The 7,492-nt window shown below is 42.9% G+C and overlaps 1 pseudogene; it reads right to left on the minus strand.

The window, feature by feature from the left end:
- Positions 1-486: 486 nt before the first annotated feature.
- LOC118983192 (heterogeneous nuclear ribonucleoprotein A1-like) lies at positions 487-2,708 on the minus strand (annotated as a pseudogene).
- Positions 2,709-7,492: the final 4,784 nt, after the last annotated feature.

The following is a 7,492-nucleotide window of genomic DNA, read 5'->3' on the forward strand; positions in this document are numbered from 1 at the left end:
CGATCATTAAAAACCAAATAAACTCCATGACTCTGCTGGGATGAACCTTTTAATGGTGAACTCCAGGTCACAACACAGTAACTTACTAATTCAACTACACTGAGGTCTCTGGAGACAATGGCTTGTGTGCTCAAGTAAGTTGTAAATAAATTTCAGATGGCACCTGGTAGCACTCTGAAGGAATTCTAACATCACACTGTTGAGGTAATTTACCAAGATGGCTTCAGAATAGACTAACTGTACACAGCACATTGTTTTAAAAGGACACATTTATTCAGTGTCATGATCAGACTATTACATTTAGCAATCAACAACATGGGTGCCAAAAAAAAAAAACACCAACCTACATTAAAACCCTTTGTTGGAATGCTGTATGCTTTCCACAGAACAGAAACAAAATAACTTGTTATGCAATTAGTCACAGACCCAGTCCTCCAGTTTGTTGCCCATTCACAGCAGTGCTGTCTAAAATAGTCTTTGCAGCAGCTAGGCCCTGCCACCACCGTGCTTGGCTGAGCTCACAAATCTGCTGTACCCTGTAGCTTCCCTGTACCTCTGTGGCTCCCCTCTCCTGCTAAGCTTTTTTTCCTGGCAGTAGTTAAAACCGATCCCACTGCCATAGCTACTGCTGCTGTTGGCACCGCCACAGCCACCTGGGTTTTGTGGTTTGGCAAAGTATTGGCCTCCACTACCACAGGGGCCAGAGCTGCTGCCTCCAAAAGTTTGCACCTTTCATGAGTCCCAAATTTCAAGATCGATTGTTGTAGTTGCCAAAATCATTGTACCTTCCGCCGCCACCAAAGTTGCGTCCATCATTACCACATCCATTATAGCCATCCCCATTTGCCACCCTATCCACTACCACCATGGCTCCCACCAAAGCCGCCTCAACCACTGAAGTTTCCTCCACAACCAAAGTTGCCATTCCCATCAAAACTGCCCCCATGACCACCTCCGCAGTTTCCAGAACCACTTCGACCTCTTTGGCTGGATGAAGCCCCAGTCAGCTCTTCCTTAGAGAAGGCTTTCCTTACGTCACAGATGTGGCCATTCACAGCACAAGGTTTCTGAATGACAATCTTGTCCACAGAGTCATGGTCATCAAAGGTTACCAAAGCAACACCCCTCTTTTGGCCATTGCCTCGGCCAATCATGAGTTTGATCACTTCAATAAAATCCAAAATCATCTCTTAGGTGATGTTCTTCAGTGTCTTCTTTAACTACCGACAGAATTCCTTTTCACAGTGAAGTGGGCATCAGGTCTTTGAGAATCTCTTGAGACCGCCCTCTGTGGTTCCACAACTTTTCCACCTGCCTCGTGAGGCCTCGTGTCCCTGGCTGCTCCTCCAACAGCGGCCTACACAACAAACCCAAAGCCTCTGGTGTGCTCGGAGTCTGGACCTCTCCTCACCATGCAGTCTGTGAGCATCCCCCGTTGCTCAGAGTGGCTCCTCCAACTCTCATCTGTTGTTTCAAAGCTTGAGCCTCCAATAAATTGCTCCCGCAGGGGAGGGTTCAGGCTCTTTGAGAGACTCCGCCCTACACGGGGCAACTGCAGGAGGGGGGACTTCAATGCTGCTTACTCAGCAGCATCCACAGGCAGAAAGGCAAAATTATTCCTTCTTTACTGAAGGATGAAGTTTGAGGAGAGTTAAACTTTGATGTCGCAGAAGCACAGATTTCAGTGCTGGACATGTTTTAAAAGATGTGGAGATCAACTTCCTATACAGAATTTAGGCAAGTGAATACCTATGGTTGTTTGAACACAGGAATGAATAGTTTGCTTTCTACCTAAGATATATGACCTCAGTGCAGTTTAACATACTATATTTTCCCTCTTTTGCCCTGGAATATGACACTTCACACAGGAAAAGTTGCATTAGAGACTCGCATATTTAGCTAAATCAGAGTTCTCCAAATGCTGGCTTCAAATTAAGTTGATCAGCATATTTGGTGGTGTTTGACGAGAATGCGTATTCCGGGTCTATTTACCTACGCAATCTGCATCTCAGAACGGGCATGTACATGTGAAGCTTGAACTTGTGTCACAAGTCATCCTTATGTCTACCAATATCTGAGAACCTCTACCATATATTCTAGGCTTCTCTGGGAAAAGAAACAAAAATCTAACTTGCTCTTGTATTCCCCAGCCTTGATATAGTGTCTCATACAAAAGGGAATCAATAATTTCTCTGAAAGAAATGAGAGACTGAGAGAGTAAATTATGAGTAAATGACATACACAGAGTTCTAAGGCTTGAATCCTCCCGCGTCTTGCCCGTCACAGCTGTAGTCTATATATCCACCGTAAGTGGAGCCAAGCCCGCATACCACCTAACATTACTAGGTACAAACATGTTATTCATTTTCCCTCACTGTCGCTGGATTCACTGATTTTTCTTCCCAGGCTCTGTAACCAGCCCTGTGTAACTGGAGTCAAGGACAATTTTAGAAACACGGCCTAGCGCCCTGGGACCACTTCCTTGCACAAAGTAGACAGTCAACACGAAACTGTTGAAAGACCTTGTTTTGAAATTTTTGCTGGTCTATGTCTTATTTCTTGGGATAATCTGAGTAGTTGGGCCTCTGTGTTGATAACTGAGGTTTTAGTTAATATTGAGCCCTGTAACATTTCCATGACACTAGTGGAAATTTATACTCCCTCATATAAGGACTTGCCGATCTTTCACCAAAATCCTCAGAGGACATCGGGCCAAACACACCCAGCCAGGTATCAGCTTTGCACTGCTGCCTGACCCCACTGTAGCCACCTTCCCAGAACCCAAACAGTGTCTGCTCTTGGGAAACCCCCCCACGGTTACCTCCCCGTCACACCCCGTTGAAGGCAACTGCTGGCTTGATCCTGTTGTCTATTCCTATTCCCTTGCAATACCATGTCCTGGCTCCTTCCACCACCCATAGGTCTGACTTCAGATTCTGATCCCCTGTTCACTGAATTTTTCCCTGACATGGGAGACTATTGTCACATTCTAAATTGCTTCATACATTTCCAGTCCATGGAAGACAGAGCAATATGCCTCGAAAATAATGAAAGGCTAGGGAATCATTTCTCTAATTTGATTTGAGAGCTGAGAGTTTAAACTAATTATATCTTATTTTCCTTTTCTAATTGAGCTTGGAATGTGGAGGCAACCACAAATGGATTTGAAAATGGCTCTGCTTTTCACACCCAAACACTTATTTAACTCCTGTAAGTAGCAGTTTCATCTGTAAAATGGAAACAATATTAGCACCTCCTCGTTGGACTATTTTCGGATTCGCTGGGATAATGCACTTTGCACAGTTCCAGGTAGATAGTAAATGCTTGACAAATGGTAGTATCATTAGGACTGTCCGTGCGGCTCTTCTCCAGGAGACTGTCATGTTACCTATGGCAACAGGGGTTAGGAAACTGTGGGCATTTTTTTCAGCATCCTCTCTGATAAGAATGTGTTTGGATTATCTCTAGTGCATAGCTTCTCTTACCTAAAAATAGAACACCTTCTGCTTTCTGTAAGGAACTATCATTATTCCATTAGCAGCTTCACTGAAAGCCACAGACAGCTCAGCAGAACCTCTGTATCTGCTTGCTCTTTGACCCCTTAAAGGACCACAGGGGCTAAATTTCACTCCGCTTGCTGGCACATCAGACCAAATATCCCTCAGAGCTTTCCTTGCGCCTTATACTTCCTACCCCACTAATAAACATATAGACATATATCACTCTTCTCTATAGAGGAGGAGACCACAGACCCCTTATGATTACTGATCAATCAATTTGTTCATTTCAAGGAAGCAACTAATTATAAGAAGCTTACAAACTTACTGAAAACCAATTTATGCTGCTTGAAAATTTTACGTTTTTCTTCCTGTGAGGAGAGACAGGCAACAGCCCAGGCAGATGTGAATTGGCAGTTTACAGGCTGTTGAGTAAATAAATACTATTTGTACCTGATACAAAGTCTAATTCAAAAGAGAGCTGCTTCCATGCGCGCCCCCCTCCCCTTAACTCTAAGGAGCATGGCTTTAGCTAAGCAAAGGAAGAACTCAAGGCTTAATAAGGATAAAGAATAATGATGATAAAAATGATTATAGCTTACATTTACTCAGTATTCACTATGTAACCCCCCATCATATTAATAGACTAACATGCATTAAAACAGTTAATTTGGAGAAACCCTAAGAGGTAAACATGATACGCACACTTTATAAAAGGGGGAAACTGCAATGCTGAAAGTATGAGGACCATGTCTGACATCCCACAGTGAGCAGGTGACAGAGCCATCATCTCAACACTGACAACCCAGTTCCAAAGCCATAGAATCAGCCTCTGTCATGCTCAGTACCAGGGGTCAACAAACTCTTTTATATATGCTACACAGTAATTATTTTAGGTTTCAGGAGCCATGATGTTGCTGTAGAAACCAGTCAGCCCCACTGGTATAAAACAAAAGCATCCACAGACAATAGATGAATGACGGAGCTTGGCAGAGTTCCAATAAAACTTCATTTACAGAAGTAGGTGCATAGCCAGCCCCTGCTCATTGCAATGGGTGCACTGAGCTTCATTCCTCCAAGTGACCGGTGACGTCCTTTCATACATTTGACACTACATGTGTTTCACTCACAAAAGAAACTTCTGCCTCCTCCCCCCTCTTGCCAGGCTCCTCCTTTGGCCCAGGGTAATGGTGGGAGTCTGAAGGAAGCTGTTGCAAATTTACTCTTGTTCCCAATGAAGCCAGTGGAATACAAGGGGGGACCCCCCCAAATGGAATTCACCTATAAAAAATTGGGTATTTATTCGTACATATTTGAACTTCCATCACCTTCAAAGTAATCTGCATTTGATGCACTACACCTTGGAGACATTTTTTTCCCACTGCTCAGAACAGTTTTTGAACTAGTTGATTTTGATGCCTTTTAGTGCTCCTGCTATTTTTTGTTTTATCTCTTCCCCATGGGTGAAATGTTTCTCTTTGAGGACTTTTTTCATCCAGGGAAACAATAAAAACCCACTGGGGCAAGATCGGAGGAATAGGGAGGATGGAGTATGGGGGTCACGCCATTTTTGGTCAAAAACTGCTGAACACTCAGAGCAGTGTGGGTCAGCGTGCTTGTAAATCACCCATCATGAAACAGGCAAAAGTGTTAAAAGAGTCTTCAAAAAAATTAACTGAAGCCAAATGCAGCCTCTCACAACAAGGCGAGCTGGTACAATGATACAGATGGGTTCCTAGAACACTCACCTAGTGGGGGAAGCCTGTACTTATAAAGGGTCCGCCCTCCAGACGATAATTCCATTTTGGGGGGTCCACCTTTATATTAGCTCATGACCATCAGCCTGGAAAGAGCTGGGTCAGAGTGAATACATTTGTTCCATCCCCTTTCAGTTCACTCTTTTACATTCTCTGTGAATAAAGAAAGGAAAAATACAGTTTTTTTTCCCAGACCGAAATCCCTATATGACCATCCCAACAGAAGAGTGAAAACAATTCCAACAAACTCGCCTCATTGTTACTTATTGCACAGACTGCTGAATAATTCATTGGTCACTATTTATAACACACAGTACACCACTTCCTTACTCAGTAATTAGCCACTGCAAAGCAGAGGGGCTGTCACGCAATGAGTGGACTCCAAAGTCAGGTCACTGGCTTCAAATGCTGGCTGACTTTGGGCAAATTAATTGATTTTTGTGTTTTTTTTTTGTATCTCAGCTTACACATCCATAAAATTAGAATAGTCATTAAACTAATAGAGTTTGGTAAGGATTAAATGGGCTAATATAGGTATATTAAATGCTTAAAAAAGCACCTGGTATAGGAGGAATACTCAAAAATGTTAATTATTTTTACTAAAGAGTGTAGGAAAAATAATTCTTCATTTCATCATTTTGGGGGGGTCAAGAACATACTGATTGAGCACATTCTTTAGAGGAGGATTTTTCTTCAGTGTTATTCTGAATAACATACAGTGTCAGTTCTCAGGAATGTAAAATCCAGGAGTCGTTAAAACTTCGAGCTACTTCAAGGAGGTTTTTGGAAAAGATTCACAGGTTACATTAAAACACTATAAGGGGAAGGGTTTACAGGAACAAGTATAAAGGACACATGGACAAAAACTAAGGAGGGTGGAAATGGGAGGGAGGTGGGGAGCACTTGGCAGGGTGGGCTGGGGTGGGAGTAAAAGACAGAAAACTGTATTTGAACAACAATTAAAATAAATTAAAAAAAAAAAAACACTGTAAGCACAGGTGTCTTAATTCTGTTTCCCTTCCTTCTTATATACCATGGCATCTACCAAAAGCCTCACGTGTGTACTACCTAAATATAGTGAGGAAAACATCAGAAGGTGTAGCATAGGCGGAAGAGTGACTGAAATATAATGATTCTGGAACAAAATATCTTTTTATAAAAGCCAGTGGGGAAAACACTGGAGAACTACAACATGAAATAATGATTTTCTTGGACTGTAGTGAAGGTCACAACATTGTGAAGGTCTCACAACCCTCAATGGTCAAGTTCTGCTGTAAAATATTCTACATGAGATTCAAAATTCCTAGGTGGAACTGGGGTTTACTGGTGTTAAAAAGGTTTTGTTTGTGACTGTGGTTAAGAATTATGGCATTTTTAACAGATGCAACCTTGAGTAAGAACCATAATCTCAATAAGTCTATTTCCACACCTATAAAATAAGTATTAAGATGCTAATGTCTACCTCATGGCTTTCTTATACAATGCAAATGAAATAGTGCACGTAAACTTCCTAGCTTGGGGCTAATTCAAAATGTAGCATTTATCATTATTCCATCTTCCCCAAGAGCTTAGAAAAATCTGCTATCCAGAGGCTTTAACACAAAGGGGTATGTTCTCTGTTATTCAACCCAATGTATGTCCAAGTAGGCATGCTAGGGCCCATTGGGTTCTATGGCAGCCTTGAAAACATGCAGCTCAGGTCTGTGGGGAGTATAATTGATTGACAGCCCTAGCAGCTGCCCTTCTGAATTCATGCCCGAATTTAAGCCATGATCCTGCTTCCTGTGGGCCGCTCCCAGTCAATGGCTGAGCATAGCAGGAATAGTAACGCAGGCCCCTCCTGTAAGACCCAGTATTATTTTAACAAGTGCCTTTTGCCCAAGGACTCCTGAGCTCGATCTGGCCAGAATTTGGTGAGTACTGCCTCCAGCCTAGACTCTTCCTGCCCTGTCCTTCCTCTCCCCTTTATTCTCCTGTGACGCATGTGCATCATAGACTGGAGGCTCCCCTTCATTCTCTGGCTTCCCCTCCCTTTTCCTCCTTCACAGAGATTCCCCCCGCCCAATACAATTCCCTGCAGTGTAACCCCTTGTGGGCCTCTGCTTCTTGGAGGACTCGAACTGACACACACCCAGAATTTACTGATATAGATCCTGACCTATTAGGATTTACCTGCCTTCCCTCCCTCCTGGCTCTGTTTTTCGACCATGTTCTATTGATTTGAGTATAAACCCAATC

The sequence above is a fragment of the Sturnira hondurensis genome, unplaced genomic scaffold (assembly GCF_014824575.4).
Source record: "Sturnira hondurensis isolate 20B ecotype Veracruz unplaced genomic scaffold, ASM1482457v3 Scaffold0002638, whole genome shotgun sequence".
NCBI classification, from domain to species: domain Eukaryota; kingdom Metazoa; phylum Chordata; class Mammalia; order Chiroptera; family Phyllostomidae; genus Sturnira; species Sturnira hondurensis.